The 19,411-nt window shown below is 44.6% G+C and overlaps 1 long non-coding RNA gene across 1 annotated transcript; it reads left to right on the top strand.

Annotated features, from left to right (window-relative positions):
• Positions 1 to 798: 798 nt before the first annotated feature.
• Positions 799 to 2,106, top strand: LOC125755903 (uncharacterized). Its single transcript, XR_007413416.1, has 2 exons — positions 799 to 1,130; positions 1,448 to 2,106. It is a non-coding gene; the product is annotated as an uncharacterized LOC125755903 (long non-coding RNA).
• The last annotated feature ends 17,305 nt before the right edge of the window (positions 2,107 to 19,411 follow it).

Here is a 19,411-nt window from a genome sequence, read left to right as displayed (position 1 = left end):
GCTCATGTGCCTGATTTTTGCCTCTTTCTTGTTTTATTTTATTAAACAATACCACTCCAAAGCCCTTGCAGTTATATGCATTCACTTTGAGGGAGGATGCCACATTTTAGCTATTCCCTTATCCTTGAAGACAAAAGCTTTGAAAAAATTAGGACCATGTTTGAGTCCTAGATACATAAAGTATGCTCTCCAGCGAAATGCAACGTATTGTTTCAAGCTGATTTTCCCCCTTTTCCTTGGGAGAAAAGTACAGCATCTTAAACTAAAGCACACTTCAGCCTTCCCCCTGCGCTCCTTGGTGCCAGCAGCCACAACACAGGGCTTTCATCTAGGCTTCAAAGTGTGGTGGAGGGAGTTTGGGGGAGGGGAGTGGGGAAGAAAGGGAGGGCAAGTTGAATGCAAAAAAGGAAACAAACAAACAAAAAAGAAAAATGGAATGGGGTGGGTAGAAGGAGAAGTCTCCCATCTCTCGATTATCACGTCCCCGGGTCCTGGGTCCTGGTTGAGCTTCCAGATGCAAAACCCTCACAGGTTTCCCCTGTTGTGTGTGGGGTGTTTTTTTTTTTTTTTTTTTTTTTTGTTACTGCCACTTCCCATGCTGGGAAGATTCTTGTCATCCCTCACATATTTTATCCACAGAAAAGGCTGCCCTGCCCTGGGCTTGGTGATTGAGGCTGTGCCCCTGGTGTGCCACTCTATCACTGGTTCCCAAGGCTGTCTAGCCTGGGAAAAGCTGCATGGACACGTTCCAAAATCAGCATTACATGCATCATTGTTCTTACCCTCCCTGATTAGAGTGCACACAATGAAAACAACAGCAACAGCCTCGTTTTCTAGCCCTCCTCCCCACAAGGCAGTTCTTAGTCTGTTTTTCTTTCTCCGGGTCTTCCTACAAGTTAACCGCTTCAGTGCTGGGGGAGTCCCAGACCTCACAGCAACTGCCCTGCCAAGTGGCTTTGTGCTTCTGGGAGGTCACTCCCAGCTCCCGGGCAGTGGGGCGGCAGGCAGGCTTGGCCTTCTCCTGGAAATCTGGGCAGAGTAACTAACAGGGCGAAGAGTCAAAAGCTGTGTGTGGTGCTGCTGGGTCAGCTGTGGGCACGTGTTCCAGGACGGCTCTTCCCAGCCCTGAGGTCGGTTAGGGGCCCTGAGTTTCTCATCTGTAAAGTGGGGACAGATGGGAAGAGGTGGAGGCGGGGGTCCTGGGGTTTTAACTCTTGAGGCCACAAAACTCTATCTGCATCAAACCTGTTGGGCTTAGTCGTGGAGTCTCAGTTGTCCACAGGAAGCTCTTCTCATACCTTCCTTAGAACTTTTGAATACAATCTTTATAAGCATTTGCATGTATGTCGGGATGTGGGGTGGGGAATGGCAATTTTTACTTGAAATGTTATAAGGCAAATCCAGATCCTATTATAATAAATACTAAAATGAAAATTCTGTAATGAAGGCAAAAAGAAAGAAAAGAAGAAAGAAGAAAGAAAGGAAAGAAAGAAAGAAAGAAAGAAAGAAAGAAAGAAAGAAAGAAAGAAAGAAAAAGGCAGCCTGTGACTTTTTTTCTTTAAAATAATGAAGGATACATGACATTGCAGCATAACTGAAGAATCCGAATGTTCCCCTGGACAATATTGTAACAAAACCGGGCTGACTTTTATTAAGAGTGCGAGTGGATGAAGGGGCTACGTGAGGCTGTGTGCACACGGGGTAGTCCTTTCGAAGCTGTGACTGCAGGCATAGAGTGCACACCGAGCCCTTGCACACAGCCAGGGCCCCAGCCCCAGCGCAGATGCGGACACCCACATCATCGGCTATGTTTCTGGTCTCTGTCCTGACACCAAACAGTACAGACGCTTCTGGACTGGGTAGGGGATTGGTCATGAACTTGCCTTCTGCCCCGCCAGAGAATTGAAAGCCTGAGGTTTACTTTTGAGTCACTATCCTTGACTTGTAAGTACTTTCAGGACGCAACACAAGGAGAGAATGACCCTCAGCGTTGTGAGCTCCTAGACCAGCACTGCAACAGGTGCTGCCCGGCGGTTCCCCCCCGGCTGAGACAGATGTCACTGTCCTGCTCATTTAATAAAGAGCCACAGGATTGCTATTAGAAAACCATTGTCTTTTATTGACCTATACAAGCGAAGAGCTTCCTTCCTCTTCCTTCTCCCCCTCTCGTCCACACAAGGCCAGAGGCATGATGGCCGTAATTAACCTAATGCTGTTCACCAGTTTCTGATAAATGGTGTTTTGGGGTCCACACGTCACACCCATTTTCCAGAAGTTTAATTGTTGGTCGATTTTGTGTGTTCCTGCAGATGCCTACACAAGATATCCGGTGTCTCAAAAACAAACAAGTAAGTGAACAAAAACTCTAAATCAAAATTTGAATTGGGTCCCTTGTCCAAGATATGATTTTTTTTCTTACCAACCATAAAAAAAAATCTGACAGTGAGAACTGAGATAGAAAATTATAGAATGATGCTGGAGACAAGAGTAGACCCAGTTTGTCCTTGTCGCTTAAGAAGCTGAATTGGTTCTGGTGTTCAAGGCTATACACGCTGTTTTTATAAGGAAAGCTTATTTCCCAGATACTCAGGATACAGCTAGGGAGGAGAGGCAAGACCATGTCATCTTAGAGGCTTTTTTTCTACACCCAAACACTGAATATAAATGTTCATTGGGATGAGTTAGACTATTTGCATTTTCACTTTATATCACTAGCAGGTCTTTCCTGGAAACGACTGCTTGCTGGCACTTGCGCTAGTATCTCAAGTTGACTCTTCTTAAGTACATGTGCAAGCGATCTCGGTGCAGAGACCCTCCTTATCCGTAGCCCCCGCTTCTCCTGAACGGTTCTCACCAGAGGGAGAGAGCAGGAGCAAGAGCAAGACAAGCAAGAGCAGAGGATTTGGACTGGGAAGTCTTGTAATTTGACTTTGGCTCCATCACTTGGTAACTTTGGGACAATCGATCACTTTCTCGCGTTCCTACCTCTCAGAACTTAACGTGAAGATGAAATGAGATAGTGGATGAAAATGCTTTATGAGATGTCCTTGAATTTGGGGGGCTAAAATCGTCCCATTGTGTGAAAGTGAGATTTACCGTTGAAGCAAATTGATTTGGAGTGTGTAATGCTTGGAAGAGTTTTCTTACCTTTTTTTTTTTCTTCCTTTTTCTTTTTCTTTTTTTCTTTTTTTTTTTTAATTTATTTTTTATTGGTGTTTAATTTACTAACATACAGAATAACCCCCAGTGAGTTTTCTTACTTTTTTAAGTGTAGCTCTGTATTGGGCAATTTCTTTGAAGCTATTTCAGAGGGGACCTCGCCATACACACACACACAGATATGCATACACAAAACATTTAAACTTTAACAGCAACTGCTCTAGTTTCCTAGGGCTACCATGCAAAGTGCTACAAACAGGCGGCTTAACGCAACCAAAATTTATCCTCTCATAGTTGTTAAGGCCAAGGTCTGAAATCAAGGTGCTGGCAGGGTCATGCTCCCTGTGAGATTCTGGGTAGAATCTTCCTGGCTCGTTCCTAACTTTTGGGGGGAGCCACGGTCTCTGACCTTTCTTGGCTTGCGGTCCAGTAACTTCAATCTCAGTTTCCGTATTCGCGTGGCAATCGTTCTATGTCTCCGTGTCTTCACATGTCTACCTCCTACTTCTTCTAAGACCCTCCCCCCCCCGTCCCATTGGATGAGGGCCTACTCTGATGACCTCATCTCGATTATATCTACAAGGACTCTATTCCTAAATAAGGTCACAATTGTGGGGACTAGGAGTTAAGACATAAACATGTCATTTTTGTGGATAAAATTCAACCGGTAACAATACCCTACAGAACAAGCCGGTGTCTCACTGGCTGGGGACCTGGCCGCCAGCCTCAAATTTGCTATTAAATAGCCAACTAACTTATAGGTAAAATGAGGGAGTTGGAATAGACCTCAGGATTTTTTCCAGTTTTGATGTCCCATAATTGTATCATTTTGTATTCTCCCGTTAGCACTCCTCTCTAAGTACATGGTGGTTCTCTTTACTCACCTACAAATCACGGATACCAACACCTCGAAGTCTGGCTGCAGAAGGAATGGGTGAGCCATCACAATGTCTATGAGTGCAGCCAGCAGAATGGTTCCTTCTTCGGCATCCTCAGGCCAGGCCCTCACTTCCCCTCGCCTGGACCATTGCAATAGTCTCTCAGCTTCCTTGAGTCTCTTCCTTGAAGGGGCTGCCAGATTGCCATCTCAGAAAACCTGATTGTGCCACTCCCTGTATGATATGGTTAATGGCTCCCCAGGAATGCTGCTTGGGGTGCCATCCTGAGCTGGGCACCCGGGAGCTCTCTCAGCAGGAGCTGCTTACCCAAACTCATCTGCTCAAGATCTACCCTCAATAAATCTAATCCATTCATTCCTCTCCCATCACATTTTCATACTTCAGTGGATGATGTTTCCTTGGTTAGGCCTTTTCCCCATCTTTTCTGCCTGGAGAATTTCTATTTATCCTACAAAGTCCAATTCAGAAAGCATGGCCTTTGAGAAGCCATTCCTGACTACCCTAGTCAGAAATAACCATTCTGTCTTCTGTATCACCGTTTAGTTCATATTTACTTCTAATTTTGTACCCCTCATTGAATTATAACCTTGGTGTGTGTGTGTGTGTGTGTGTGTGTGTGTGTCCATCCTAGGTAAGATGTTGCCTAAGGGTTGGGGTGATGTCCCAGTCTTTGAGTCATGGCCTGCACTTTCTTTATTTCCAGGTGTCAGACACATAGTTGGTACTCAGAAACATTTTATTAAATTGTGTTAAATAACCAGTTCTTGACAAGCAACTGAAACCAACAGTCACGGCCAAATGTTTCTTGTTTTTTTTTTTAATAGGTGTTGTTGAATTAATGAAACAGGAAAGCATGCTTTGGCACAGCTGTCTGGCATACCTGGGTTAAGTTCTAGTGCAAACAGCTGCATTGCTGTAACTTGCTGTAAAACATCCCCTTCGCACAGTGCCGTGTGCTGCGGGGCCCATGGAAGGCAGCCAGGCCCAGGGCAGGCAGTTACCTGAAAACACTTGGGTTAAGTTTCTCTTGTCATGGCCGTTGGGCAGCCCCTTGTAATTATTCCCTTCGGCCGGCAGCCTTGCCTCACAGAACATATTCTGCTAGGGCTGGACTCCCAGACATGTAGCTCTGGGTTACCACCTTCAATGTGTCACTGCTGAGAGCCGTCCCCAGGTTGCCTGGGAGCTGCCTTGCAAGTAGCCCCAGCCCGTGTCACAGGACCGCAAGTTGTAAATCATCTACCACATTAACGGTCATGGCGACCAACTGGGGGCCGAGAACCCCAGCGGGGTTATGGCTAGGGGGGGTACTCACTTCTATTTTCCTACTACACTGGCCTCTTTCTAACGCTGCTGCAGAACTCTGGGAAGTGAAAGACCAAGCTCCTATAATGCGTTAGGCGGGGCCAGGATAGGAAAAGAAAGGGGTAAAGCCTAGGACACTGCTGAGGATGACAGAGGGGAAAGACACATGCCTCAGGAAGAAGGACAGTGATGCTAGGGTTGGAGGAAGTTGGGGGGCAGGTGCTGAGCCTCCATTGAATGAAGAGACCCTTCTTGTTTCTGTTACCTGTTATATGTAAAGGGTGGGTGGAAACACATGCTTATCAATCCCCTTTTTTTGGTCAATATGAGCATCCCCACCTCTACTCCAGCAATAGCGTTGTCAGAGTTTCCTACACCTGACCACACATGAAAACTTCCGAGATTGGAGAACCTTAAGCATAAATATGGCAGATAGGATCCCTCATAATCCAGGGAAATGGATCTCTTAAAGGGGAACAAGTAACAATAATGATTTTGGAAGAGAATCCTGATTTGGTGGGTAAAAGAGCATCTATGGCTTTATCCTATCATTGCTGTTGGCAGCGAAAGTATAATAATTATGCAACCTTTAGAAGCACCGTGGCCAGACTTTGGAAAACAAAAATAAATCACAGCGGGTAAATGGATCATTAGAGGTATGTTACTAGAGAGCTCAGGATTTACTTTATCTTACATGTTGCAACTTGGTAAACACATGCGTTTGTTGAAAATTCTTATTATAAAGGCCGACCAAGGGTTAGGCACCCTGCAGGTCTTATTATAAAGGATGAAGAGAATCAGCATACTGGAAAGCCTGTTTCTAAAAGTTTTCTGTAAGGAAATGTTATACTACAGGAAAGAATATCACCTAAACACAGGCCTCAAATCACTTTGAAAGGAGTGTTTGTCAGGTGAGCAGCGTGGCCCTCAAGGTACTAATGGGTCCCCAAAGACGTTTCTCCACTAACCAAGCTGACAAAGTGTAACAAGCTCATGGCACCCACAAATCATTTCCTTCCTGATGCAAAATACCTGTGCCATCTGCCTGCCTTTCACACCGGGCAAATTGTTCTGGCATTCTTATATGAAGACGCCTGCCTATCACAAAGACCCGTGAGTCCATCCCATGAAATGTCAAAAATATTGTAAATATGAGTGATGGGCCAACCTCCGAAGTGTTAGAGCTTTAGTCTGGGAAAAGATCCAAGATTTTGTGAGCCTATATAAACACTTTTGATCTTGAAAAATTGGTCTGTAAATCTTACAAGAACAGGTTCTTTCCCAAGATTTACAGTATGGTTCTGGTTTGGTGCACCTTATATGGTTATTCGGGGGGAAATTTTGCTATTTATTCCCTTTTACTTTTATCATTCTGATCGAAACAAAATGCACCAAGATATATGTGTTCTATAAGACAAACAAACTGAGTCTCGTTTCACAAAAAAGTCATTTTATCTCTGGAAGTAGAGTGAGAATGTACTTACAAATCCTGTGTTACTAAAATTAATTCAACATTTCCAGTGAATCACATGCATATGTTATACTTAGGAAGAAAATAAATACACGTTGACTTTCTCACGATGGATATGAACCAATGTGGATTGATAGTACAGCTCAAACAATACACTCCCAACACTGTATAGTACACTTAATTCACACTCGGACATGCAAACACAATCTTCTGTAATATGCATACACAGTATGTATATATAAAGACTACATCTGATCTACTATGTCGCTGAGATCACATTTTTCTCAAGCTCCATTTTATGTAAACCATGGAAATGTGGGTTTTTAAGAAAGATCTACCACAGTTCAGTTTCAAATCTAGTAAAGTCTAGGGAAGGAGAGGTATTGTGCAGAATTTCTCCAGTTGTGTTCTTTGGGTTGTAAACATGTATGACGTGAATAGTATTCTTTGGTAATAATTCTTGGAACTGTCATCCAAGCACTTTTTTTTTTTTTTTTACTTTTTTCTCGCCGATGAAACATGAGCAGAAAGGAAGTGTACGCTCTCTGCTTCACTTCTCAGAATCTTTAAAATGCAAACGTTGAGTTGGATTTTTCAAGAATCTCTCCCGAGAGATTAGGTGTTCATGAACCAAATTCAGGGCATAGTGGTATAGAGGACAATGTATTGTAACTGAGGTAAGAGGAGTCAGATTCGTGTCCTGACTCTGCCATTTAGTTGAAATGTGGCTTTAAGAAGACTGCTAAACTCTAAAACAAGTAGGTTAGCTTGGATGATCTTCAGTGTTTTTTGTTTTAGCATTTTATGTGAGGTTTCTACCTCGGGTTATATGTTTGTTTGTTATTTATTCCCTGGAGGCCTAGCATAGTGCCTTTGTTGGCCTTTAATAAATGTGGATTAATTTGAACATAGCCTTTTAAGCCTTACAAATCATTAATGCAGCCTTCCCCCCGCCCTTGCTATATTACTTTTGAGCAAATCATATTTTCCTCTCTGAACCTGTTTCCCTGTTTATAAAATTTAGGTGTTTGACCATTGGATTTCACATCTTTTTTATTATTAGCAATATTTTTCATATTCCTGGTAGCACATGGATCTTTCTTGAAATGAAAATTTACTCAGAAGTCCAATGTGTAAACAGATCAGAAGTGGGGCTGCTCTAGTTGAGTTCATGACCATCCCCACCCTCTCCCGTCTCAGCCTATCCTTGACTTTTTTCCTTGCCCCTGTCCTCAGGCGTGGTTGAGGAACCCCAAGGGCTCCTCACACCACAGTCTGAGTGGTACTGATTGAGATAATCTCTGAAGTACAAGAGACCTTAAGGGCTTTCTACCTGATGCATATATTTTTTTTAAAGATAGACAAGACTAAACTCTGGGTCTGAAGACGACAAGCTCTTGAAGATTCAAAGGTGAGTGTCACTGATACTGCAATAGTGAGCAACCCTGCACGGAGCCAAGAGCCCCTCCCTCTGTCTTCTTTGCATTGAGAAGCTGTGGGAATTGTGTGTGTTTATAGTCTCTGCCTCCCTCCCTCTAGAAAGAGCAGAATTGGGGCAGGGCTCGTTGTGTGATTGAAGCAATCATCAAGCCCAGCTTTCTCATCTGCAAATGACACCAAATTTGCCAGAAGCTTGTTGATTTAAAGACAAGTGGCATAGCGTTTGGCACAATGTTACTTCCACATGAAGAAAATCCGCACCAGCTACATTTGGGGACTGGGCTACGATAATCATTATTACTAGGTCATGTTGTTCTCCTGGGGAAATATTTATTCTACAGGTTATGATTCTGGGATCATGTTTAAAGTGAAAGTCTGGACTAAGGGAACAGAGCAAGCATAAAATATGTAGATGCCTCTGAACTGACCAGTAGGCAAAAACAAAACCAACCTTGGTTTGAGATTAAGGACGAAAGGCAAAAATGGTCTAATTCAAAAGGAAAACCAGACCATGCACTTGTAAATTTTAAACTATGTGTTAAAAAAAAAAGTCTGGAAATTATTTTTTTGTGGTAAAGAAGCATCATGTTCGAGTATGGTGCTTTGTTTGCTGAGCAAAATATGGGGAATTCAGAATACAGGAGAATGATGTAGAATCCTTAGCCACCATGTCTTACTCTGTGATGGGAAGTTGTGCCCATTTCTGAGCTTCACCACTTGAGAGAAACAGAGAACTTGGAGGGTCTTCAAAGGTGATTAAAAAGATGGAAAGTAAGTCTTTGGAAGAAAGGATTAAAGAAATGGGCATGAATTTAAGAAAAGGCCCTTTGAACATGCACATATTTAAATAATTTTAAAGAATTCACTTCAGTTTCTAGCTCCAGAGTATTTTATGGAGAATTTCCTTTCAATGGAAGATCACTAATGTGTTATAACATTTCCATAACCAAAGTGAGAATAACAAACACAGCAAATGCATTAAAGTAAATTCCAGCAGTACCAACCATGGTTTTATATTTTTTATTTGTGTAGACATGGAATTGGCAACTTTCTGGTTGATGAGAGAGTATGTTTACTCCATGTTGTAAATTTGATGGTTGGATCTGCTTTTCTACATTTATGTTGTATTCACATGCTGGATCAGGTTAACTTTCCTATGTGTCAGTATCCATCTACAACAGACCAGTAGAAGAATGCAGAGATGCAGTTTAAAAAAATAAACATAAAGACATATTAGAAACAACCCAGCCCTATGGACTGGCTAGAAGAGGCAAGCATCTGATAGGACCAAACTAGTTTTCTATGGATTTATGCAATATAGCTAAATGGGATGCTATATATGGATATGGGTCTTCCACATGTTTATGTGAACCTTGGTTTTTGGTCCTTGGCCTTAAGTAAGGTGCTTAAAATTTTCTGAACCTTGGAATCATCCTCTGTAGGTAAGGATCACAATATAAATCCATAAAATTATTCCTGGTAAGGGAGAGAAAACTTTTCATAGGATTATGGTAAAAATTAAAAGAAATAATTTATGTCAAGTATTTCAACAAAGCCTAGCATGCGGTAAGCACATAACAAATGTCAGGGATGATGATGATAATGATGATGATGATAAAGAATCTAACACAGTTCCCAGCATATAGTGGGAACTCAAAAGCTTTAGTTAAATATGATTAGTTAAATCTCAGTGGTACTGATTGAGATAATCTCAATCAGTGAGATTATCTTGTTTTAATCTGTGGAATTCTTCAACATACGTATAGATATGTCAGTATTAAGGAAAATACTTTGGAAAAATATAAAATCTTGAAGGGAACTTTTAGAATAACTTACTCATCAGATTGCCAAATCCACATATACACCGCAAAATGGAAAAAGGTAATGATAAAATGAATAAAAGACAAACTTACACATAATACATATTAAACTTGAATGCTTGTTACTCCAAGGTGTAGTAACTTAGAATGAACTTATAAATAAATATGTTCCGGGAAGGCTCAGCAAGTTACAGACTCACGATAGGCTAACCCAGGAGCCGCCCTCCCCCGCTGCTGGAGGCTGCTATCACAGAGAATAACCATGTCATTGTCGTCTGACCCTGGATGGAGGACTCTGACTCCACTGGCTTTTGCTCCCATCGGCTACAATTCTTGATCATGGCTGTGATAGATCAACTCAGGCCATCGATCCTCAAGGATCACAGACTGAAACCTCCAGGGCAGGTTTCACAAGAACTCTTTGCCTGTAGACTACTCGTGGACACTTTCCAAAAACAAAAGAGTGGGCAGCCTGTGTCTCTACACCTTGACATGAGTTCATCCCCTAAATGTAAATGTATGATGTAGACAGAAAGAGGAATGGTGGAAGTATAAAAAGCCTTTCTCAAAAAAGAAGAATCCAAGCTGAAACACATGGAACTATGACCACCAGCACATATGAGAGATGACTCCAACGATCTCCCCAGTCCTGATTTGTGCTTCAAGTAGATATCTTCATCCCAGATCCACATGATGTATCAGATCACACATTTATCTCATTGTAGAAGAAATAGGAAGTGACCAAAGAAGAAAGGATGGGACGGTGAATTGAGATCTTTCTGCAGACATGCTCATCACTTCGATAGCATTTGAGAGAAGGCAAGCAGAGATGACCAAAGCAGCCAGCAGTGCAAAGGGTCAGTGAGAGAATGCGCTCCTCTAACCCCATACCCAGACCTGGAGACAAGTCAGGCTTGGGGACGGCTTCCAAGGCGCCAGAGCTCTCCTTCCTGCCAACTGGGGGAAAGAGCACAAACATCGTAGCTGGTGCCCATGGGCTTCCAGTTTCTTTTGCCACACCTCAGCATTCAGCCTCACCAGTGTGCGGAGCATGCTGTGCCGTATTGTTAAGCCTCCCACTCCCACCATCAGAATGAAAAGAAGCACGCCAGCGTGCCAGGACAAACAGTAGATAACTGAAAGCACTCCCGTCAATCATCTGCATTCCGGTTGGCCTGCAAGTCTTGTCTAGGTCCTATTATGACTCCTTTATTAGTGTTTAAGGTCACCAGGAGACAGGCAAGTGCATCCTATATCAGGAAGTGCAGTGAACCTCAGGAGTGAGATATTCGGCTCTAGTGGGCACTGTGGCCGAGACTCGGAAATCCAGGGAAGTGAGTTAAGCTCAATCAGACTCCAGGCGCCGCGCTGCCTCTCAGCAGATAGAATGAAGTAGAATAATAGAAGCTTTCCTGCCATTCTCAGCATTAGGTTGAATTCCGGTCAGCCCTTCCAGTTGGGTTTCTGAAGGCTGTTTTCTATTCAGCCCCCATGCTGCAGGCTGTAAGTCACGGGAAGGGGCTCTGGGGACAGGTTGGCCCCAAGTTCAGGCTGGATGGTGCCAGGGGAGCCCTCCTGCAGGAAGACAGATTAAAGGGCATGTGTACCCATTTGGTGGGTGAGTGCAAAATTTAGTGCCTACACCGGGCTCCTAGAGAAATTACTGCCTGGCTGGGTTAGATCTGGCAACCACACGTAGACATGAATACTCGCATTTCCACACGCTCCCTTGCACAGTGACTAACCGCATCTGTTCAACTCCAGGGGAGAAGGGGAAAAAGGCAGCAATGGTCATCTCCTCCACCCACTGGCGAGCCTATGTCCTTGTAAGATAAGCTCTCAGCTTGTCTGGTTTGGGCTAGGCTCATTCTTCTCATAATATGATTCCTGTTCAAAGTCCTAAAAATTCAGATGACCTCACTGCCACATGAATCGGTGGCCTGAAAACGTTTCCTTTACCGTATGATAGTAAAATGCAGTTGTTAAGGGAAGTGAAAAAGCTAGCAAAAGTCAGTTCAAAAAGCAGCTTTCTGTTTCTAGTAATGGACAAAAGTGAATATATCTCAAGGGCGAAGTTACTGGTAATGGGTTACCGCCTTCACCCTTCTAGGAATTCCACAGCCACGCTAAGAGTTAAAAAAAAAAAACACCAGTAAAATCTTCAGCATGCAGGGGGTTGAGATGTGATGATGCACTGTGATATCTGGATTACTAGGGTTTATGTAAATGTTCATGCCGTCAGTGTTTGACGTTGGAAAAGAAGTTTGGGAGAATTTTTTTTTTTTTTTTTTTTTTTTTTTTTTTTTTTGAGAGAGCGAGAGCCCACGCATGCAGGAGGGACAGAGGGAGCGGGAATCTTAAGCAGGCTCCACACTAGCATGGAACCTGATACCAGCCTCGATCTCACAACCCTGAGATCATGACCTGAGCTGGAATCAGGAGTCAGATGCTCAACCACCTGAAGTGTCTCTTGGGAGACCCAGGTGCCCCTTCCGAGCCCATTTTTAGGAGAAAACACGAAGCGTTTGTGCCTAAGCAGACAGCCCCTTACCTTGTCCCGCTGAGCATACACATGAAGCTGGTTCGCAAGGACGCGTCGGACAAGGAGGCTGAGGGCTCAGCCTTCAGGAGCAGGGCATGCGTGGGCAGCTCTGCATGCTTTCTTGCAGAGAAAGCCTCGGGGCCTAGCAGATGCCCAGCACAACGTAGGTGGTCTAGAAGGATTTTTGAGTGGCCGGTGAATGGAAAAGCCAACTGAGGCCATGAGCACATGTCACTACCTATCACTTAGCTGACTGAGCCACCCAGGTGCTCCTAGAGGTACGTGAGTTAAAGACCCCTGCCAGTACTGAGATTCTGCAACATTTTTTTTTAAATAATAGACTGAATTTTCTTATTATGAGAGATATTTAAGCTCTAAAATTTAAGATGTTCTGTGGGAGGAAAAACATTCTGTGGTCGTCCTTTTTTTTTTTTTCTCAAAGATTTTATTTATTTATTCATGAGACACAGAGAAAGAGAGGCAGAGCCACAGGCAGAGGGAGAAGCAGGCTCCCTGCAGGGAGCCCGATGCAGGACTCGATCCCAGGACCCGGGGATCACGCCCTGAGCTGAAGGCAGATGCTCAACCACTGACCCATCCAGGCGTCCCTGGGATTGTCTTTCAAAGACTGAGAGAAGCACCAAGCCTTGCCTTGAGAAGATGGTAGAAACTTTTCTGTTGGTAGAATTTGGAAGAGCATGAGCAACGGAGCATGTTGTTTTTCTGATAGAGCAGGGCTTTATTGAGTTAAGAGCTGGTTTTGAAGCAATCATAAAGCGACTGCATGCATGAGGGAAAAGCTTTGTCTTGCAGCCCATTTATGTCTGGGCGTGCTACGGGCATGGGAGTGTTGTGGCGTCGTGTGTGTGAGTGCCAGATGAAAGGGGGTGCAGAGCCCCGTTCCCGGTGCCTTGGGACAGCCATCGCACACACAGGCCCCGAGTTAGGGGACAGCACAGGGTGTGTGGCCTTGCCTCCCCAGCAGCCGGGCCCCGCTGAGCACACACAGCCCCCCGCACCCAGGCCCCCGGGGCCTCACGCTCTATCACACCTCAAAATTGTGACTCCAGAGGGCTGAAGCCTTTGACGTTTGGGCAAGTACGTGTTTCTGATGATTTGAAACCACGTCAGGTAAATAACATATAACCTCTTGATTATGAGCAGTGCTTTGGAGGGGCAGATGGGCAGGCAGGGGGGATTCTCCGTGGTGACCTCAAACCCCACCCGGCATTCTGGACCTCAAACATCAGTTGCAAAGCACCACTTTGATGAGTTAAGAGTAAATGAATCAGAACCAGATGGATTAAATTCCCCTTGAAATATACACAGGATTAAAAATGAAGAGAAGTAGTGCTGGACACAGTGGGTTATTTCAAATGCTAGTCAGGGCACTGGCAGCGGATAAACAAAAATCACTAGAGCCATCTGACAGTTCAGTGTGGGTTTACCCACCCCTGGACTCTGAATTCTAACTTGCCAACATGGTTGGTCGGAGAGAGTTTTGTACATATGAGTATAAAGGAGTTTCTGGAACACTGAGGGCCGGCAAAAGGAAAAAAACATGAATTCTTTCAACTTCCTATTTGCTTGCTCCGGTAAATAAGATATCGTGAAATTCCATAGAAAATGTTTATTAAGTTACAAGCGGGCAGAAATGAACAGTTGCATATGTGTGCATAGAGGCCGGCCCAGGCACTTAATGAGAGACACTTGATCATGTTTGACAGATCTTAATAGGTCCTTAAAATGCACACACACACACACACACACACACACACACACACACGCTCTCTCTCTCACACACACACGCATACGCAAAGGCATCCACATGTCCGTGTGATGCATCCTGACCCTGACGTGTTGATCAGCCCTTCAGAGAGTTGCTTTTCTTAGTGATTACTCACTGACACATGACCCTCCACACGGGCTGCTTGTCCTGCTTGTGACAGCAAACAGGGCCGAGCTGCAGGCACTCCTCGAGCACGGTCCCAGCGGCTCAGCACTCTCTGGAGTCCACGCACAGGCTGCCAAGTAAACAAACAAGGGGTTCCAGTGTTATGCCTAGTAGCCTCGGTGGTATTCCTGCAACGGGGTTTGCTCTGTTTATTTACTCACAGTTCCGCAAGGCTCCCTCGGGAATGTTTGAGGCAAAGGTTTTGGATTCCCAGACAGTCTGTGAAAGAGATAGTGGTTCTTCTCTTGGTAGCTCAATGCATAAAGTATCAGTTTAGGCAGGGATGTGATACCAAAAGCACAGGCAACCAAAGAGAAGATAGATAAATGGGACTACATCAAAGGGGGAATCTCTGAGGACCAAAGGGCAGGGTCAACAGAGTGAGAAGGCAGCCCGTAAATTGGGAGAAAGTATGTGCAAATCATAGATGTGATAAGAAGTCAGGATCTAGAATATATAAAGAACTCCTGCAAGTAAACAACAACAAAAACCCCAATCTGATTAAAAATGGACCAAGGACTTAAACAGACATTTCTCCAAGGAAGACATGCAGATGGCCAAGCGACACATGAAAAGATGCTCAACGTCACTCCTCATTAAGGAAATGCAAATCAAAACCACAACGAAATACTGTCCCATGCCATTAGGATGGCTATAATCAACAAAACCAGAAAATTACAAGTGTTGGTGAGGCCAAGTCCTTACTGTGTCCCAGGGGCTATGCCTGGAATTTTATAAACAACATGCCAAGTGATACAGTGGCAGGGTACGAGAGACTTGATTCCTCCCGTTTACAGTTGAGAAACCAACCTGAAGCCTGCAGAACTTAAGGAACACAGCTAGTAAGTTTTTGGAGTCATTGGGCCAATGATCTGACTCCAAGAATAAACTCTCAACCCCTACACGCTCTACTCTTTCTAAGTTATATCCTACGATCATTGGGAGGATTTAAGATGGGCTCAGAAAGCAGATACGCAGGCATCTGTCTCTATAACCAAAAGTATAATTATCCTAAATAAGCAAAACAGTTTTCAAAGGAAATAAAATGACATCTTGCACATTTGAAGTGGAGGAACCACGAACTGGAAGGGACCTTAGAGGTCACCAAATTGATTTTTCATTGCGGGAAACTCAGATGCACGTTTGCCAAGCCTCCACATGAAGAGCCTCAGTGCGTGGAAACGGACGTGGGGACTGTCGGAAAGCTCTTGTTCCTGCTCACATCTACTTTCCAGCACCTTCCTTCCACTTTTTCGGGCTCTGCTAAAACCACACAGAATAATTCGACCTCTGCTCCCCAGGATGATCCCTGCTTAGCACGTGCACTTTGGTCTCCCCCTCTGACTCGAATGCACATTATTCCTGGGATCATCGGAGACCGGGTAGTGCAGAGGATAGAAAACGGATTTTACAGTCAGGAGGTCTGTTCAAATTCCGGCTCAGTCGCTCATGACTTAGGAGATCCGAGGCAAGTCCCCTAACTTCTCCCAGGGTCAGTTTCTGCATCGCCATAAAGATGTGCAGGGCAGACTGGGGGTGAGGATGGGGTGATGGAGACCGAACACTGGCAGGTAGTCAGTACAATACAAATGAGCAGTGAATTCTGAGTTCATCTTTTCTCTCATAAAAGGGCCAAGGGTTTTGCTAACCTGGGTTCTTCTCCGACTGTTGGATAAACTAGAGCCTTGTCTAGTCCACACTACGTGACCTGTGGTGTGCGTTAAGTGCTACAAAAGTAGCAACTTTTTAAGAAATATGTCAGTAGCTTGGTACTGTTGGGGTGGTGGTGGTGGTGGTGGTGGTGGTGGTGGTGGTGGTGGTGGCAGCAGTGGTGGTGGTGGTGGTGTGTGTGGGGGGGTGTTTCTCCAGATATATCTAACTAATTTATCTTGGCTTACCCAGGCTATGCACACCAATACTGGCCAAGTGTCCACATAAATTGGGATCCTGGTGTACTAGGGTCTGACGTAGGGTTCAAGGTCAGGTTCTTAAACTCCCTGATAATCTGAAATCTCTCCTTAGAGGATTTCAGGGAACATTTGCCCTTTGTATAGGTCTATGTAGGTTAAGAGACTTTGAGTGGTAGTGGTTCCAGAAGGCCAGTCTTACAGCGCACGGCTGTCTTCAGACAAACGTCCTCCCTTCCCTGTAGCTCAGTGTGGATTCCTCCATCCACCTCAAGTCAAGAATGCCTTTGGGGTGGAAACAGCTAATTGTCCTTCCAAAGTGTGCTCTTTTCTTCTTCCATGGTAACAGAGCTGTTGCTGGCAGGTGACTACCCTGTCAGGACCCATTCCTCAGCAACCTTGGTAGCAAACGTTGGCTATGTCTGTACGTACCTTGGCTCTGTACCTACCTTGGCTCTCGCTGAAGAAACATGAGCAGAAAGGAAGTGTACGCTCTCTGCTTCACTTGCTTAAGAAGAACTCCCTGACCTTGAACTTCAGCTTTTTCCTCCCACCCCTTTCTCCAGAAATTGTGACCTCGAATTGCAAGGTCTGCAAGATGGCAAAGCTACCATCAGCCTGGGTTCCTGAGTGGCCCCAAGGATCAGAGTTGCCTGCTGGCGTGAAATTCTGACCTTGGACTTGTTACATAGGAGAGGAACAAATATCTCTGCTCCTTGAGCCACATGATTGTTAGGTTCCTTCTTTTTTAAAATCTTAATTGTTTTATTTGATGGAGTTGACATACAACTCGTTTCCAGGGTGCGACATAGCGATCCGACATCTCCATACCTTAAGCTACACAAATTTGTCAGTTCTCTTCTGAAAGCCACTTACTTATCTACCTGTTTTATCTAATGATTTACTGATTTCTGGAACCCACACAGTCATTGGCTTCTTCTTTATTCGACAAGAATTAATTATTTTTGGGCAGCCCTGATGGCGCAGCGGTTTAGTGCCCCCTGTAGCCTGGGGTGTGATCCTGGGGTCCTGGGATCGAGTCCCACGTCAGGCTTCCTGCATGGAGCCTGCTTCTCCCTCTGCCTGTGTCTCTGCCTCTAAATAAATAAGTAAATAAATAAATAAATAAATAATCTTTAAAAAAAAGAATTAATTATTTTATTGGCCCCACTGTTCCAAAGAGAAGAACAGAGAAAAATATTAATTCCATAGGCCTTTTTGTCCACACCGTGGGGACCATCAGAATTTTCGATAAGTTCCCTCCCTGGGCGACACCAACCCACACCTCATTTCCAGCTCTGGTTGAGATTAAACTAGTGTGCCAAAGGGGCAGAGCAGCTGCTTATTTTCTTTGTTCCATCCTTCTTGTAGCTCCACAAAGACTACCTACCCCATCGAGTTTCTTGCTTGAGCTTCCAGACATTTCTCATAGACTTTACCATGAGAAACTGTGTTTAATCCAACCGTGAAGCCTTCTTGCTCCTACTACTTCAAGTGGAAGCGTAAGTGTGGGCTATTTCGGAATGAAAACTCTCAGTTTGGGGGGAAAGCCCCATTTTTGTGATCTGTGCTCTGAATCTGGCAGCTTCTGTAGGCTTTCCCAGAGTCACAACTGTGAGTCTTGGTGCATGGTCTTATCTCTACTATGCTCTGTGTGCAGGATATCCTGTGTGAGGCTGGCAGGGGGACAGACGGGATAAAGAAATCACATTCATCAGAATGAGCTGGTCAATTCCCCTAAGTAAGGAGTTTGTCTAACATTCAGTGGTTTCCTCCAAAAAAGATAGTGTACTTTCTTAACTTGCTGATAAGATTAGTGTATAGAATCGCTGTCTGCAGATCCTAGGCCGCTTTGTAGCTTTAATCTCAACGACCACCGTTCAGCTTTTCTAGACATGCACGAAGTGCAAATCTCGACGTTTGCAATCCGTAAAATCACAGGATAGCATAAAAGATTTTTACAATATAGTTATCGTAATCATAATTAAACGATAGAAACCTATTAAAGTCCACATATCTTAAGCTGAACTTCTGATCACTCCAGCCACTGCTCCCTCATCTCAGGTGATGGTAACGCCATCCTTACGGCTGCTCAGGTGAACAGACCCTGTCACCCTTGACTCCTTTCGCTCTAATCTCACAACCAATCCATCCGAAATCTTGCCAGCTGCACTTGCAAAATCTTTCCAGAATCGGATTCCTTTGTACCACCTCCACTGTTACCAGTCTGGTGGAGCTGCCAACGTCTCTTGCTTGGATTAAGTGGCCTCCTAAGTCCTCTTGCCGCTTCCTCCACCCACCCTCCACAACACACACACACACACACACACACACACACAAGCACGCACACATGCAAGTGTGCACGTGTGTACACACCCAGTCTATTCTCAACATGGCAGCCAGAGAGTTCCTTTGAAAATGGAAGTTAGGTCATTGCACGCATCTATTCAAACACTTTTAGATGACTCTTCACTTTGCTTTGAATAAAATTCCAAGCCCATACAAGGGCCTTTCTGACCTCATTGCCTACCACCCTCCTCGTCTTAGTCAGATCACACTCTGGTGGCTTCCTTGTGGCTTCTGGGTCACATTAGGCATGCTCTTGTCATAGGACATTTGCTCTAGCTCATTCTGAATGCTCTGTCCTAGGTGTCTGCTTGAAAAGTCCCTCACGTTTCTTAGGACTTGGCTCCAGCCACTCCTCCTTCATAATATCCTCTCGGATGACCCCATTGGGACTACCTCTTCCTTCTGCTCCCACTGACCCTGTGTTATTGCTTGATATCCCTTACTGCCTTCCAACATGGGAGGTCATTGAAGGACCGTGCTCATCGTCCCTCCCACTCACCACTAGAGCACGAACTCCGGGAAGGCGGGACTCATCGATACAGCTCATGCACCTACAACACGGCAG

This window comes from Canis lupus, chromosome 1 (assembly GCF_003254725.2).
Source record: "Canis lupus dingo isolate Sandy chromosome 1, ASM325472v2, whole genome shotgun sequence".
NCBI lineage: Eukaryota > Metazoa > Chordata > Mammalia > Carnivora > Canidae > Canis > Canis lupus.
The sequence above is the reverse complement of the archived record's forward strand: the minus strand, read 5'-3'. Positions and strand labels throughout refer to the sequence as shown.